This window comes from Ranitomeya variabilis, chromosome 3 (assembly GCF_051348905.1).
Source record: "Ranitomeya variabilis isolate aRanVar5 chromosome 3, aRanVar5.hap1, whole genome shotgun sequence".
Classification (NCBI taxonomy): Eukaryota; Metazoa; Chordata; class Amphibia; order Anura; family Dendrobatidae; genus Ranitomeya; species Ranitomeya variabilis.
In genome coordinates, this window is record NC_135234.1 from 14004676 (window position 1) to 14021361 (window position 16686).

Here is a 16686-nt window from a genome sequence, read left to right on the forward strand (position 1 = left end):
ACTCCGCCTCATATTTACACAAGCCTCCTCACCCCACCTCATGTCTACATGACCCTCCTCACCCTGCCCTATAACTACATGACCCTTCTCACCCTGCCTCATATCTACATGACCCTCCTCACCCCGCCTCATATCTACATGACCCTCCTCACCCCACCTCATATCTACACGACCCTCCTCACCCTGCCCTATAGCTACATGACCCTCATCACCCTGCCTCATATCTACATGACCCTCCTCATATCTACATGACCCTCCTCACCCCACCTCATATCTACATGACCCTCCTCACCCCACCTCACATCTACATGACCCCCCTCACCCCACCTCGTCATATCTGAACAACCCTCCTCACCCTGAATCATATCTACATGACCCTCCTCACACTGCCTCATATCTACATGACCCTCTTCACCCCACCTCATATCTACATGACCCTCCTCACCCTACCTCATATCTACATGACTCTCCTCACCCTACCTCATATCTACATGACCCTCCTCACCCCACCTCATATCTACATGACCCTCCTCACCCCACCTCATATCTACATGACCCTTCACACCCCGCATCATATCTGAACGACCCTCCTCACCTCACCTCATATCTACATGACCCTCCTCACTCCGCCTCATATCTACATGACCCTCCTCACCCCGCCTCATATCTACATGACCCTCCTCACCCCACCTCATATCTACATGACCTTTCACACCCCGCATCATATCTGAACGACCCTCCTCACCCCACCTCATATCTACATGTCTCTCCTCACTCCGCCTCATATCTACATGAACCTCCTCACCCTGCCTCATATCTACATGACACTCCTCACCCTGCCTCATATCTACATGACTCTCCTCACCCCGCCTCATATCTACACAAGCCTCCTCATCCCACCTCATATCTACATGACCCTCCTCACCCTGCCTCATATCTACATGACTCTCCTCACCCTACCTCATATCTACATGGCCCTCCTCACCCTGCCTCATATCTACATGACCCTACTCACCCCACCTCATGTCTACATGACCCTCCTCACCCTGCCTCATGTCTACATGACCCTCCTCACCCCACCTCATATCTACATGACCCTCCTCACCCTGCCTCATATCAACATGACCCTCCTCACCCCGCCTCATATCTACATGACCCTCCTCACCCTGCCTCATATCTACATGACCCTCCTCACCCCACCTCATATCTACATGACAAAATAAATCTTGCCAAATTAGACAAGGTGATTTTCTGGATTTGTTTTCTCATTGTGACTCTCATACTTGTGGTCTACCTATGATGTCAATTACAGGCCTCTCTCATCTTTTTAAGTGGGAGAACTTACACAATTGGGGGGTTGACTAAATACTTTTTTTTGCCACTGTATCTACATGACCCTTCTTACCCCGCCTCAAATCTACATGACCCTCCTCACCCCACCTCATATCTACATGACCCTCCTCCACACCCCACCTCATATCTACATGATCCTCCTCAACCCGCCTTATATCTACACGAACCTCCTCACCCCACCTCATATCTACATGACCCTCCTCACTCTGCCTCATATCTACACAAGCCTCCTCACCCCACCTCATATCTACATGACCCTTCACACCCCGCATCATATCTGAACGACCCTCCTCACCTCACCTCATATCTACATGACCCTCCTCACTCCGCCTCATATCTACATGACCCTCCTCACCCCGCCTCATATCTACATGACCCTCCTCACCCCACCTCATATCTACATGACCTTTCACACCCCGCATCATATCTGAACGACCCTCCTCACCCCACCTCATATCTACATGTCTCTCCTCACTCCGCCTCATATCTACATGAACCTCCTCACCCTGCCTCATATCTACATGACACTCCTCACCCTGCCTCATATCTACATGACTCTCCTCACCCCGCCTCATATCTACACAAGCCTCCTCATCCCACCTCATATCTACATGACCCTCCTCACCCTGCCTCATATCTACATGACTCTCCTCACCCTACCTCATATCTACATGGCCCTCCTCACCCTGCCTCATATCTACATGACCCTACTCACCCCACCTCATGTCTACATGACCCTCCTCACCCTGCCTCATGTCTACATGACCCTCCTCACCCCACCTCATATCTACATGACCCTCCTCACCCTGCCTCATATCAACATGACCCTCCTCACCCCGCCTCATATCTACATGACCCTCCTCACCCTGCCTCATATCTACATGACCCTCCTCACCCCACCTCATATCTACATGACAAAATAAATCTTGCCAAATTAGACAAGGTGATTTTCTGGATTTGTTTTCTCATTGTGACTCTCATACTTGTGGTCTACCTATGATGTCAATTACAGGCCTCTCTCATCTTTTTAAGTGGGAGAACTTACACAATTGGGGGGTTGACTAAATACTTTTTTTTGCCACTGTATCTACATGACCCTTCTTACCCCGCCTCAAATCTACATGACCCTCCTCACCCCACCTCATATCTACATGACCCTCCTCCACACCCCACCTCATATCTACATGATCCTCCTCAACCCGCCTTATATCTACACGAACCTCCTCACCCCACCTCATATCTACATGACCCTCCTCACTCTGCCTCATATCTACACAAGCCTCCTCACCCCACCTCATATCTACATGACCCTCCTCACCCTGCCCTAAAACTACATGACCCTTCTCACCCTGCCTCATATCTACATGACCCTCCTCACCCTGCCTCATATCTACATGACCCTCCTCACCCCGCCTCATATCTACATGACCCTCCTCACCCCACCTCATATCTACACGACCCTCCTCACCCCGCCTCATATCTACATGACCCTCCTCACCCCAGCTCATATCTACATGACCCTCCTCACCCCGCCTCATATCTACATGACCCTCCTCACCCCACCTCATATCTACACGACCCTCCTCACCCTGCCTCATATCTACATGACCCTCCTCACCCCACCTCATATCTACATGACCCTCCTCACCCCACCTCATATCTAGACGACCCTTTTTTCACACCCCACCTCATATCTACATGACCCTCCTCACCCCACCTCATATCTACATGACCCTCCTCACCCCACCTCATATCTACATGACCCTCCTCACCCCACCTCATATCTACATGACCCTCCTCACATCTATATGACCCTCCTCACCCCACCTCATATCTACATGACCCTTTTTTCACACCCCACCGATCCACCTGTGCAGCGCTCACACCTTTAAGACACTGTTGTTCTGTAAATTCTATTATACAAGGTACATTCTGTATTAGCTGGGCCTAAAAATATCAACAACTGCATTAGGAATCCAATAATTAATGACAGGCATTATGCAAATGACAACGTTCTGCGCTGTAAAATAATGACATTTCTTCATTTTCGACGTTGTTATGCAAAACAATGAATTTAAGGAGATAAATCATTCTGGGGATTTAAAGAAGCAGCAACAGAAAAGAGTCTGCAGCAGCAGAGCGGAGGCTGGGGGCGAGCGGGCCCGTCATGCAACCTGTCTGCTTCATGTACACATCCTGTGATAGACGGGTGTAGAAGTGACAGGTCGTAAAGACGCATCGGATTCATAAATGTAAGCGGAGGTTCAAAATGCAAAGTCTGATCAGCTTCATAATTTGTGCGTTTGCACATTCCCTATGTGGAGTAAAGTAAAGCAGCCACGTCTAAATCACTGAATTCTAGTTTTTCATTCAGCCCCATTGCCCCCCAGTGTATAACATCACATTGCATTGCCCCTGGTGTATAACATCCAGCCCCCTAACACACCAGAGTATAATATCCAGCCCCTTGTGACCCTGTGTATAATGTCCAGCCCTACTGCCCTTGGTGTATAACATTTGGCCATATTGCCCCCGTGTATAACATCCGACCCCTCACCCCCTGGTGTATAACATACGGCCCCTCGCCCCCAGTGTACAACAACCGGCTCCCTCCATGTGATCTGCCTTTACTAACATGTGACACAATGGCTGCTGAGTCTCATAGACTGATATTGAAACAGTGACCTCCAGTCCACAGAGAAGATGCTGCATGAGCCGGCAGGTCACAAATAGTGGCCACGTGATGCTGCAACGGTCATGAGCGGTGGAGGAGACGGCAGAATTGCCCGTATTTACAAGAACTATCAACAGGAGCCATTTATGAAGATGGGGATAGCCATTAAGTCATTTTGAGTTTAAGACGTTGTCCACTGCTTTATCATTGATGATGTGTCCTTAGGAAAGGTCATCAATGTCTGATGGGTCGGGGTCCGACACCCGACAATCCGCTGTTATCAGTGTCGGCGGTGGTGGCCGGAACTGCTCAATGTCAGAGCTGCTTTGTTTTGTGCCAGTGGCCGGGCACCATATATCCACCTCCTATTCACATCAATAGGAGGCAGAAGCGCGGTCCCCGGCCTCAGCCACTATCAGAAGTTGGAGCAGTTCCCCAATCGAGCGGGTTGCCGGGTGTTGGACCCCGACCCATCAGACATTAGCAGGAGGGCAGTCTCTGATCAGCTTATTGTCCAGGGACCTTTCTTCCAGAGCAGGAGCAGCAATCAGCGACAGACTGCAGCCTGCGCCCGCTAATAGGGTGGAGATGGCCGCTCGGCTGTGGCACTGCAGTCCCTGGCAGCAGTCGATGCAGGTGGAAACAGCAGAGCACCAGTCGCAGCCATATATTCATCTGTCACTCACCATCCTGACAATACTACCGCCGGCTACAGAAAGCAATCACCCAGCATCTCTGGCTCGTCTAGAGAGAGAAAGTGATGAAAAATAGCACAAAAATCCCAATAATCAGATCTCTGTACAGAGAGAGGCCGCTTCATCTCACTGACTGTCTGAGATGCTCTTACAGTGAATCACCCTGCACTCAGGTGGTATCCCAGTGCTGTCCGCAGACTTGTATGAGTGGGTGCGATACGATTCTCGGATGCACTCGCAGCATGCTGCCGAGTCTAGAGCTAGGTCCATGTTCCCACATGGTTGTGTTTTTTCAGCTGCTTTTTTTGTGTGCAGAAAATGTGCTGCGTTCAAGCAAAGTGAATGTGATTTCACGAAAACTCGTGTCTTACCGGCACTGCGCAGCTCTGCAGATTGGTGCACTTCTATCCTTATATGCTCCTACGAGAAGCCGGAAAAAACACGACTGCGAGTTTTGTGAAGAATTTCTGCACAAACAAAATGCATAAAAAATTCTCACGGCTTCAAATCTGCATCAAAGGCCTTGTTCCCACTTGCCAAAACGCTGCTTTTTTCCTGTGCTATTTTTTTTTTGCAAAATACACAAGAACAATCTGCTCTGTTTAGGGTATGTGCAAAGTTTCTGGGGCAGAAATTGAGCGGAAACTGCAAGTTTTTGAGGAGTTTTGAGTTTGCTGAGAATTTGTGGAGCTTCTGCTTAGTTTCTGCTCCAAAACCCGCTGGAAAAACTCTGCTGTATTGGGATTTTTTTTCTGTGTTTTCTTTTTTTCTGTGTTTTTGGTGAAGATTTGAAGAAGTTGTCATAATGTGTTTTTAGTGCAGAAACTCTGGAATTATGCAGTTAAAAACAAAACGGAATTTATTTCAGGTTCCCCATAGACGCCTAGAGGGAGGACCACACCATGAACCGCAGCATTGAAGAGTGTCTTTAAACCCACAACGGGCACAAGATTCTATGAAGTCACATCTCATTTGCATAAACTGTTAAAGCAGACGACTTTCTGCAACAAAATAGGCTGCGGATGCTATGTAACCAAAAATCAAAAAGAATGAAAAAACAGTAAAAAAGCAATAATCCAAGTAGATTGCTATACGTAATGCAGTGATTCCTACTTCTCACAACTGATTGTTGTATTCAGCTTAGAAAAGCAGCCTGATGTTAAGGGCAATGTTACACTGTAGCAAACTATTAGAACAGCAGAGGTTTGTGCTGCTTTTAGAATAGCAGAGGTTTGTGCTGCTTTTAGAACAGCAGAGGTTTGTGCTGCTTTTAGAACAGCAGAGGTTTGTGCGGCTTTTAGAACAGCAGAGGTTTGTACTGCCTTTAGAACAGCAGAGGTTTGTGCAGCTTTTAGAACAGCAGAGGTTTGTGCTGCCTTAAGAACAGCAGAGGTTTGTGCAGCTTTTAGAACAGAGGTTTGAGCTGATTTTAGAACAGCAGAGGTTTATGCTGCCTTTAGAACAGCAGAGGTTTGTGCTGCCTTTAGAACAGCAGAGGTTTGTGCTGCCTTTAGAACAGCAGAGGTTTGTGCTGCCTTTAGAACAGCAGAGGTTTGTGCTGGCTTTAGAACAGCAGAGGTTTGCGCTGCTTTTAGAACAGCAGAGGTTTGTGCTGCTTTTAGAACAGCAGAGGTTTGTGCGGCTTTTAGAACAGCAGAGGTTTGTACTGCCTTTAGAACAGCAGAGGTTTGTGCAGCTTTTAGAACAGCAGAGGTTTGTGCTGCCTTAAGAACAGCAGAGGTTTGCGCTGCCTTTAGAACAGAGGTTTGAGCTGATTTTAGAACAGCAGAGGTTTATGCTGCCTTTAGAACAGCAGAGGTTTGTGCTGCCTTTAGAACAGCAGAGGTTTGTGCTGCCTTTAGAACAGCAGAGGTTTGTGCTGCCTTTAGAACAGCAGAGGTTTGTGCTGGCTTTAGAACAGCAGAGGTTTGCGCTGCCTTTAGAACAGCAGAGGTTTGTGCAGCTTTTAGAACAGCAAAGGTTTGTGCTGCCTTAAGAACAGCAGAGGTTTGTGCAGCTGTCATGATTCTCAATGGCGAGAGAACATAGCCCAGCATATATGAGAACTAGCTCTTGGAAGATGGAAACTATACTGACCATGAACTAAACCTGCCGCACAACTAGAAGTGGCCGGGTAGCATGCCTACGTTTTTTTATCCCTAGATGCCCAGCGCCAGCCGGAGAACTACCTAATCCTAGCAGAGGAAAAGACAGTCCTGGCTCACCTCTAGAGAAATTTTCCCAAAAGGCAGACAGAGGCCCCCACATATATTGGCGGTGATTTTAGATGAAATGACAAACGTAGTATGAAAATAGGTTTAGCAAAATCGAGGTCCGCTTACTAGATAGCATGAAGACAGAAAGGGCACTTTCATGGTCAGCAGAAAACCCTATCAAAACACCATCCAGAAATTACTTTAAGACTCTAGCATTAACTCATAACACCAGAGTGGCAATTTCCGCTCACAAGAGCTTTCCAGACACAGTAACGAAACAGCAGCTGTGAACAGGAACAAAATGCAAAAACACACAAGGACAAAAGTCCAACTTAGCTGGGAGTTGTCTAGTAGCAGGAACATGCACAGAAAGGCTACTGATTACATTGATGACCGGCATGAAACTGACAGAGGAGCAAGGTTATATAGCGACTCCCACATCCTGATAGGAGCAGGTGAACAGAGGGGATGATGCACACAAGTTAAATTCCACAAGTGGCCACCGGGGGAGCCCAGAATCCAATTTCACAACAGTACCCCCCCCTCAAGGAGGGGGCACCGAACCCTCACCAGAACCACCAGGGCGATCAGGATGAGCCCTATGAAAGGCACGGACAAGATCGGAGGCATGAACATCAGAGGCAGTGACCCAAGAATTATCCTCCTGACCGTATCCCTTCCATTTGACCAGATACTGGAGTTTCCGTCTGGAAACACGAGAGTCCAAGATCTTTTCCACAACGTACTCCAACTCACCCTCAACCAACACCGGAGCAGGAGGCTCAACGGAAGGCACAGCTGGTACCTCATACCTGCGCAACAATGACCGATGAAAAACATTATGAATCGAAAAGGATGCAGGGAGGTCCAAACGGAAGGACACAGGGTTAAGAATCTCCAATATCTTGTACGGGCCGATGAACCGAGGCTTAAACTTAGGAGAAGAAACCCTCATAGGGACAAAACGAGAAGACAACCACACCAAGTCCCCAACACAAAGCCGAGGACCAACACGACGACGGCGGTTGGCAAAAAGCTGAGTCTTCTCCTGGGACAACTTCAAATTGTCCACCACCTGCCCCCAAATCTGATGCAACCTCTCCACCACAGCATCCACTCCAGGACAATCCGAAGATTCCACTTGACCGGAGGAAAATCGAGGATGAAACCCCGAATTACAGAAAAACGGGGACACCAAGGTGGCAGAGCTGGCCCGATTATTGAGGGCGAACTCCGCCAAAGGCAAAAAAGCAACCCAATCATCCTGATCCGCAGACACAAAACACCTCAAATATGTCTCCAAGGTCTGATTAGTCCGCTCGGTCTGGCCATTAGTCTGAGGATGGAAAGCAGACGAAAAAGACAAATCTATGCCCATCCTAGCACAGAATGCCCGCCAAAATCTAGACACGAATTGGGTCCCTCTGTCAGAAACGATATTCTCCGGAATACCATGCAAACGAACAACATTTTGAAAAAACAGAGGAACCAACTCGGAAGAAGAAGGCAACTTAGGCAAGGGAACCAGATGGACCATCTTAGAGAAACGGTCACACACCACCCAGATGACAGACATCTTCTGAGAAACAGGCAGATCCGAAATAAAATCCATCGAGATGTGCGTCCAAGGCCTCTTCGGGATAGGCAAGGGTAACAACAATCCACTAGCCCGAGAACAACAAGGCTTGGCCCGAGCACAAACGTCACAAGACTGCACAAAGCCTCGCACATCTCGTGACAGGGAAGGCCACCAGAAGGACCTTGCCACCAAATCCCTGGTACCAAAGATTCCAGGATGACCTGCCAACGCAGAAGAATGAACCTCAGAGATGACTCTACTGGTCCAATCATCAGGAACAAACAGTCTACCAGGTGGGCAACGATCAGGTCTATCCGCCTGAAACTCCTGCAAGGCCCGCCGCAGGTCTGGAGAAACGGCAGACAATATCACTCCATCTTTAAGGATACCTGTGGGCTCAGAATTACCAGGGGAGTCAGGCTCAAAACTCCTAGAAAGGGCATCCGCCTTAACATTCTTAGAACCCGGTAGGTAAGACACCACAAAATTAAACCGAGAGAAAAACAACGACCAGCGCGCCTGTCTAGGATTCAGGCGCCTGGCAGACTCAAGGTAAATTAAATTTTTGTGGTCAGTCAATACCACCACCTGATGTCTGGCCCCCTCAAGCCAGTGACGCCACTCCTCAAAAGCCCACTTCATGGCCAAAAGCTCCCGATTCCCAATATCATAATTCCGCTCGGCGGGCGAAAATTTACGGGAAAAAAAAGCACAAGGTCTCATCACGGAGCAGTCGGAACTTCTCTGCGACAACACTGCCCCAGCTCCGATTTCAGAAGCGTCGACCTCAACCTGAAAAGGAAGAGCAACATCAGGCTGACGCAACACTGGGGCGGAAGAAAAGCGGCGCTTGAGCTCCCGAAAGGCCTCCACAGCATCAGGGGACCAATCAGCAACATCAGCACCCTTCTTAGTCAAATCAGTCAATGGTTTTACAACATCAGAAAAACCAGCAATAAATCGACGATAAAAGTTAGCAAAGCCCAAAAATTTCTGAAGACTCTTAAGAGAAGAGGGTTGCGTCCAATCACCAATAGCCTGAACCTTGACAGGATCCATCTCGATGGAAGAGGGGGAAAAAATGTATCCTAAGAAGGAAATCTTCTGAACCCCAAAAACACACTTAGAACCCTTCACACACAAGGAATTAGACCGCAAAACCTGAAAAACCCTCCTGACCTGCTGGACATGAGAGTCCCAGTCATCCGAAAAAATCAGAATATCATCCAGATACACAATCATAAATTTATCCAAATAATCGCGGAAAATGTCATGCATAAAGGACTGGAAGACTGAAGGGGCATTTGAAAGACCAAAAGGCATCACCAAATACTCAAAATGGCCCTCGGGCGTATTAAATGCGGTTTTCCACTCATCCCCCTGCTTGATTCGCACCAAATTATACGCCCCACGGAGATCAATCTTAGAGAACCACTTGGCCCCCTTTATACGAGCAAACAAATCAGTAAGCAGTGGTAACGGATATTGATATTTAACCGTGATTTTATTCAAAAGTCGATAATCAATACACGGCCTCAAAGAGCCGTCTTTCTTAGACACAAAGAAAAAACCGGCTCCTAAGGGAGATGACGAAGGACGAATATGTCCCTTTTCCAAGGACTCCTTTATATATTCTCGCATAGCAGCGTGTTCAGGCACAGACAGATTAAATAAACGACCCTTAGGGTATTTACTACCCGGGATCAAGTCTATGGCACAATCGCACTCCCGGTGCGGAGGTAGTGAACCAACCTTGGGTTCTTCAAAAATGTCACGAAAGTCAGACAAGAATTCAGGAATCTCAGAGGGAATAGATGATGAAATGGAAACCAAAGGTACGTCCCCAGGAGTTCCTTTACATCCCCAGCTTAACACAGACATAGCTCTCCAGTCGAGGACTGGGTTATGAGATTGCAGCCATGGCAATCCCAGCACCAAAACATCATGTAGATTATACAGCACCAGAAAGCGAATAACCTCCTGGTGATCCGGATTAACACGCATAGTCACTTGTGTCCAGTATTGTGGTTTATTACTAGCCAATGGGGTGGAGTCAATCCCTTTCAGAGGTATCGGAGCCTCCAATGGCTCCAAATCATACCCACAGCGTTTGGCAAAGGACCAATCCATAAGACTCAAAGCAGCGCCAGAGTCGACATAGGCGTCCGCGGTAATAGATGACAAAGAACAAATCAGGGTCACAGATAGAATAAACTTAGACTGTAAAGTGCTAATTGAAACAGACTTGTCAGGCTTCTTAGTACGCTTAAAGCATGCTGATATAACATGAGTTGAATCACCACAATAGAAGCACAACCCATTTTTTCGTCTAAAATTCTGCCGCTCGCTTCTGGACAGAATTCTATCACATTGCATATTTTCTGGCGTTTTCTCAGTAGACACCGCCAAATGGTGCACAGGTTTGCGCTCCCGCAGACGCCTATCGATCTGAATAGCCATCGTCATGGACTCATTCAGACTCGCAGGCACAGGGAACCCCACCATAACATCCTTAATGGCATCAGAGAGACCTTCTCTGAAAATCGCCGCCAGGGCGCACTCATTCCACTGAGTAAGCACAGACCATTTGCGGAATTTTTGGCAGTATATTTCAGCTTCATCTTGCCCCTGAGACAAGGACATCAAGGCCTTTTCCGCCTGAAGCTCTAAATGAGGTTCCTCATAAAGCAACCCCAAGGCCAGAAAAAACGCATCCACATTGAGCAACGCAGGATCCCCTGGTGCCAATGCAAAAGCCCAGTCTTGAGGGTCGCCCCGGAGCAAGGAAATTACAATCCTGACCTGCTGTGCAGGGTCTCCGGCAGAGCGAGACTTCAGGGACAAAAACAATTTGCAATTATTTTTAAAATTTTGAAAGTGAGATCTATTCCCCGAGAAGAATTCAGGCAAAGGAATTCTAGGCTCAGACATAGGTGCATGAACAACAAAATCTTGCAAATTTTGTACCTTTGTGGCGAGATTATTCAAACCTGTAGCTACACTCTGAAGATCCATTTGAAACAGGTGAACACAGAGCCATTCAAGGATTAGAAGGAGAGGAAGAGAGGAAGGCTGCAGTATAGGCAGACTAGCAAGTGATTCAATTAAGAGCACACTCAGAACTAGAGGGAAAAAAAAAAAAAAAAAAAATTGTAGCAGACTTCTTTTTTCTCTCCTTTCTCAGCCAGTAATTTAACCCTTTTTTGGTCCGGTCAAACTGTCATGATTCTCAATGGCGAGAGAACATAGCCCAGCATATATGAGAACTAGCTCTTGGAAGATGGAAACTATACTGACCATGAACTAAACCTGCCGCACAACTAGAAGTGGCCGGGTAGCATGCCTACGTTTTTTTATCCCTAGATGCCCAGCGCCAGCCGGAGAACTACCTAATCCTAGCAGAGGAAAAGACAGTCCTGGCTCACCTCTAGAGAAATTTTCCCAAAAGGCAGACAGAGGCCCCCACATATATTGGCGGTGATTTTAGATGAAATGACAAACGTAGTATGAAAATAGGTTTAGCAAAATCGAGGTCCGCTTACTAGATAGCATGAAGACAGAAAGGGCACTTTCATGGTCAGCAGAAAACCCTATCAAAACACCATCCAGAAATTACTTTAAGACTCTAGCATTAACTCATAACACCAGAGTGGCAATTTCCGCTCACAAGAGCTTTCCAGACACAGTAACGAAACAGCAGCTGTGAACAGGAACAAAATGCAAAAACACACAAGGACAAAAGTCCAACTTAGCTGGGAGTTGTCTAGTAGCAGGAACATGCACAGAAAGGCTACTGATTACATTGATGACCGGCATGAAACTGACAGAGGAGCAAGGTTATATAGCGACTCCCATATCCTGATAGGAGCAGGTGAACAGAGGGGATGATGCACACAAGTTAAATTCCACAAGTGGCCACCGGGGGAGCCCAGAATCCAATTTCACAACATGCAGCTTTTAGAACAGCAGAGGTTTGCACTGCCTTTAGAACAGCAGAGGTTTGCGCTGTCTTTAGAACAGAGGTTTGTGCTGATTTTAGAACAGCAGAGGTTTATGCTGCCTTTAGAACAGCAGAGGTTTGTGCTGCCTTTAGAACAGCAGAGGTTTGTGCTGCCTTTAGAACAGCGGAGGTTTGTGCTGCCTTTAGAACAGCAGAGGTTTGTGCTGCTGGATACATTTGTAGCTTCCCAGTAATGAGTATCAGGTCTCTATGGGTTTCCAGTCATTTGAAATCTTGAAAAACTTAAGAATTTGCAAAAAAACAAACAGGAAATGCAAAAAATGCTGAACTTTTCATGAAGCAACAACTGATCCAGATTCATTTCAACGCTTTGCAGGTCCCAGCACGTCATGAGATAGACCAGTCCTTGCATGCATGACACCCCCCCCCCCCCGTAATGCGGCTCCGCCGGGGGTTAAACAGGCCATTTGATGAGATTGGACAATTGTTTGGTTTTTTTCGGCTTTCACACCTCTGTTCAAATTCTCCTCGCGGGCGGCGCTGGGGGAGGAGGCGGTCAAAGGGGGGATAATAATTGGACGGGCGCAGACGGAGATGAGGATGACATTAGACTGCTGTAAAAGTGCAGATAATAAGCGCCATCCCCGAGCCGTTGGATGCACATTAGCCGGATAGTTATGCAAATATCACAATTTACAGTGCAGAGATTAGAACCTTTAGAAGGGAGTCCGTCCTCCATTGATTTTATTGCTTTTCTTCCCAGCCATATCCCACGGTAATTTTATTTTTTTTATGTTATTTTTTTTTTATTTTAGATGACTTGAGCGATAATGAAGAAGGATTGCGCCCGATGCAGCAGTCACTATGGGTCTGACCTCCTTAACATTTCATGTACAAATGGGGCTAAGAAAGGCTGCTGCCAAATTAGCCATTACCTCCCACAGAGCCAGCGCTCCTGTCCCATTATTTACTGGGACCCTACTGGGAGCAGCTGAGGCCGGGACTGGATGTGAGAGACAACCACTAAAGCATGTACTTGTTAACTGCTTCAGACCCATACAACGCGCCCTCCAGCATGGCTGGGAATGGGAGAAATCCCACATTCCCATTATTTGGGTGAAAGAAAGCGGGCCCGGCGGAGAAGGCGGGAGGGGGGAGATAGACGACGGAGGCCCAATTACACTTATACCTGTAATTTCTATATAACAGATGACTGGACATAAAGTTTTTCCAGCTGTCGTGTGTAATGACATCTCGGTGGCAGCACGAGATAATACAAGAGGCACATTACCATCGGCAGAACCATGAGAATGACTAATATATACAGTAGACGATGGGAGGACAATGCGTCCACCACAAAGCACGCTCTTCCCAGGCAGACGCATTACCGGCACAGGCGCTCATTTTCTAACTAATGGGCCTAAAACATTTCAGTCGTAAAATATATAATGAATAAATGAATGTCTGGAGGGGCACAAAGTAAAATACAAATAAGGCTGGGTCCCGCCATCACATCCCACCGTCTGGATCTTGATGGCCTGGGTGCTCCTTGGCTGCCTCCTCATCCACTTTTCCATCATTGGGCCAGTTCTTGTCTGTTGTGGAAAAAAGGAGACCTGCGAAATGTTCACAGCCCCATGGAGAAGAACAGAAAGCCCCCACAATAATATGGCATGTCCACACTAGGTGTCGTAGTCCTGATGTGGTTAATGATGGCCCCTTTAGAACATCTCGCCAACCATTAAACATGGTGGTGGATCAATTATGCTTTGGGGTTGTGTTGCAGCCAATGTCACAGGGAACATTTCACGGGTAGAGGGAAGAATGGAGTCATATTATGAGACCTTCATGTGACTTGACATTCCTCCACTGTAGAAGTCAAGGCCTACGTCCCTCGATCCTTATGGCCAAAGTGAAGTTTATCCACTGTCCTACTTGGGTGAGGTTCTTGCCTAAGATACCTCGAGGTCTACATCGTTAGGTGTGATCAAGCCAGGGCGATGATATTCAACATGAAGACCTCAGGAGAAGATATGTCAGTACTAGTAGATGATCAATCCACCAAGTATGGTGTAGATAATGGAATCAGCATGTAGACTAGACAGTAGGTGTCCTCAGCTTATGACAGGAACATGTCTTGGACACATCTCCACTCCTCAGAGAACCAAGAAGTAAGTGCACCCTGTTGCCTTTAAGAAGCACAAATAAACCTGGGTGCTCTCCACAAGCCTGCCAGCCCTGGTCTGGATACACAGCATGGCACTGTAGTATCAGCCATAGTCTTCATCCCCAGCAGGAAGAAGTGTTGGACACAGATTTCATAGCAGTCTTTTCTGCGGCTGGCAGCACATCAGATGATTCTTCTATCTACAGATCTCAGGGTCGTAGAAAATGAGCAGCAAATGTTAAACGACGTTTTACACAAGCGTATTCCTGGACACATAATCCCATTTATTATAGCACATATTACTGAGCGTAGAGTTACCAGAGATATCCCCACCCTGACACCACAATACCAACACTACCCAACGTACCAGACATAGCGAGGACATCCATCCATCCACAGTGGCATGTAAAAGTTTGGGCACCCCTGATTAAAATTACTGTTATTGTGAAAAGTTAAGCAAGTTGAAGATGAAATGATGGATAAAAGGCCTAAAGTTACAGATGACACATTTCCTTTGTATTTTAGGCAAAAATATATATATTTTCTTTTTTTACATTTAAAAAATTACAAAAATGAAAACACTGGAGATTTGTGTGCTCAGATAACTTTGACCAAGGTAACATACCTTAATTAACCACAGGGAACATTTCACGGGTAGAGGGAAGAATGGAATCAATGAAATTTCAACAAATTCTTGATGCAAACATAAAACATCTGTAAAAAAGCTAAAGGTGAAAAGAGGAAGAGGATGGCTGCTACAAATGGAGAATGATCCTAAACACAAGTCACAATCCACAATAGACGACCTCAAAAGGCACAAGCTGAAGGTTTTACAATGGCCCTCACAGTCCGCTGATCTGAACATCATTGAAAATCTGCAGCTAGACCTCAAAATAGCAGAGGAAGCAAGACGACCCAGGAATCTCACAGTACTGGAGGAATTCTCCAAGGAGGAATGGAGGAAAATCCCTCAAACAAGAACTGAAAGACTCTTGTCTGGCTACAAAAAGCGTTTACAAGCTGTGATACTTGCAAAAAGTGAGTGCTACTAGGTACTAACATGCAGGGTGCCCAAACATTTGCATCAGCCCATTTTCCATATCGTTATTTTTAAAATGTAAAAGATGAATATATATATATATACACATATATATATATATATATATATATATATATATATATATATATATATATATATATATATATATATATACACACATGTTGGGCCTAAAATATAAAGGAAATATGTCATCTGTAACTTTAGGCCTTTTAGAGATCAGTTCATCTTCAACCTACTTAACTGTTCACAATAACAGTAATTTTGACCAGGGGTGCCCAAACTTTTACATGGCACTGAATGGTTATGGTATGGGATTGGTTTAAGGCTAGTTAGGACTATTGTTAGACTTAGAACTAGGGTTAGTTTTTGGGATAGGGTTAGGGCTAGTGAGATCATTTCATCTTCAACTTGTTTAACTGTTCACAATAACTGCAATTTTGACCAGGGGTGCACAAACTTCTATATGCCACTATTTTTGTATCTATCGACTAAAATCCCCCAAACGCAGCACTGCCATCAAAATAAAGTGAAAAAATAAAAGTTTATTTTCTTCCATGCCTATGTATACAATGTTTCAGGCCTTTCTCCGGCTCTTTTACTTAATTTTGACCGAGCCTCCACCTCTTTTATGTCTAGTGATCGTGTGGTCAGAAATTTTTGGACTCGAACCCATGTGTTTCTTGATTGCAGCTACTTTCAAAAATGTTCAATATTTATCTATCGTTCTAACTGGAAGTCACAGACTGAAGCCTCCATAATCTTTTCGGGTGACCTCCATACACAGGAGCACTCGGTGTGGCTCTACGAGAGCGCTGCTGTCAGTCTCCTCCTTATCTCTTGGCGAACAAAAGGATTGGCCTTTGAAAATTGTACGCGTTGGACCCTTCTCTCTGCCGCATTGTATCCCCCTCTGTGACGACATCCTCTGTCAGTTGGCCAATAGACCGTCGCCTGATGCCACCGATATCGGGATGTTTGGCT

The 16686-nt window shown here is 46.4% G+C and overlaps 1 protein-coding gene and 1 long non-coding RNA gene across 5 annotated transcripts in view; one reads left to right on the forward strand and one right to left on the reverse strand.

Moving 5' to 3' along the window:
* Positions 1-16686, reverse strand: part of ZBTB20 (zinc finger and BTB domain containing 20) — a 941497-nt gene that overhangs the window by 428803 nt on the left and 496008 nt on the right. The gene's annotated exons all lie outside the window — the stretch shown is intronic.
* Positions 1-16686, forward strand: part of LOC143817887 (uncharacterized) — a 38751-nt gene that overhangs the window by 15480 nt on the left and 6585 nt on the right. The window lies entirely within an intron of this gene.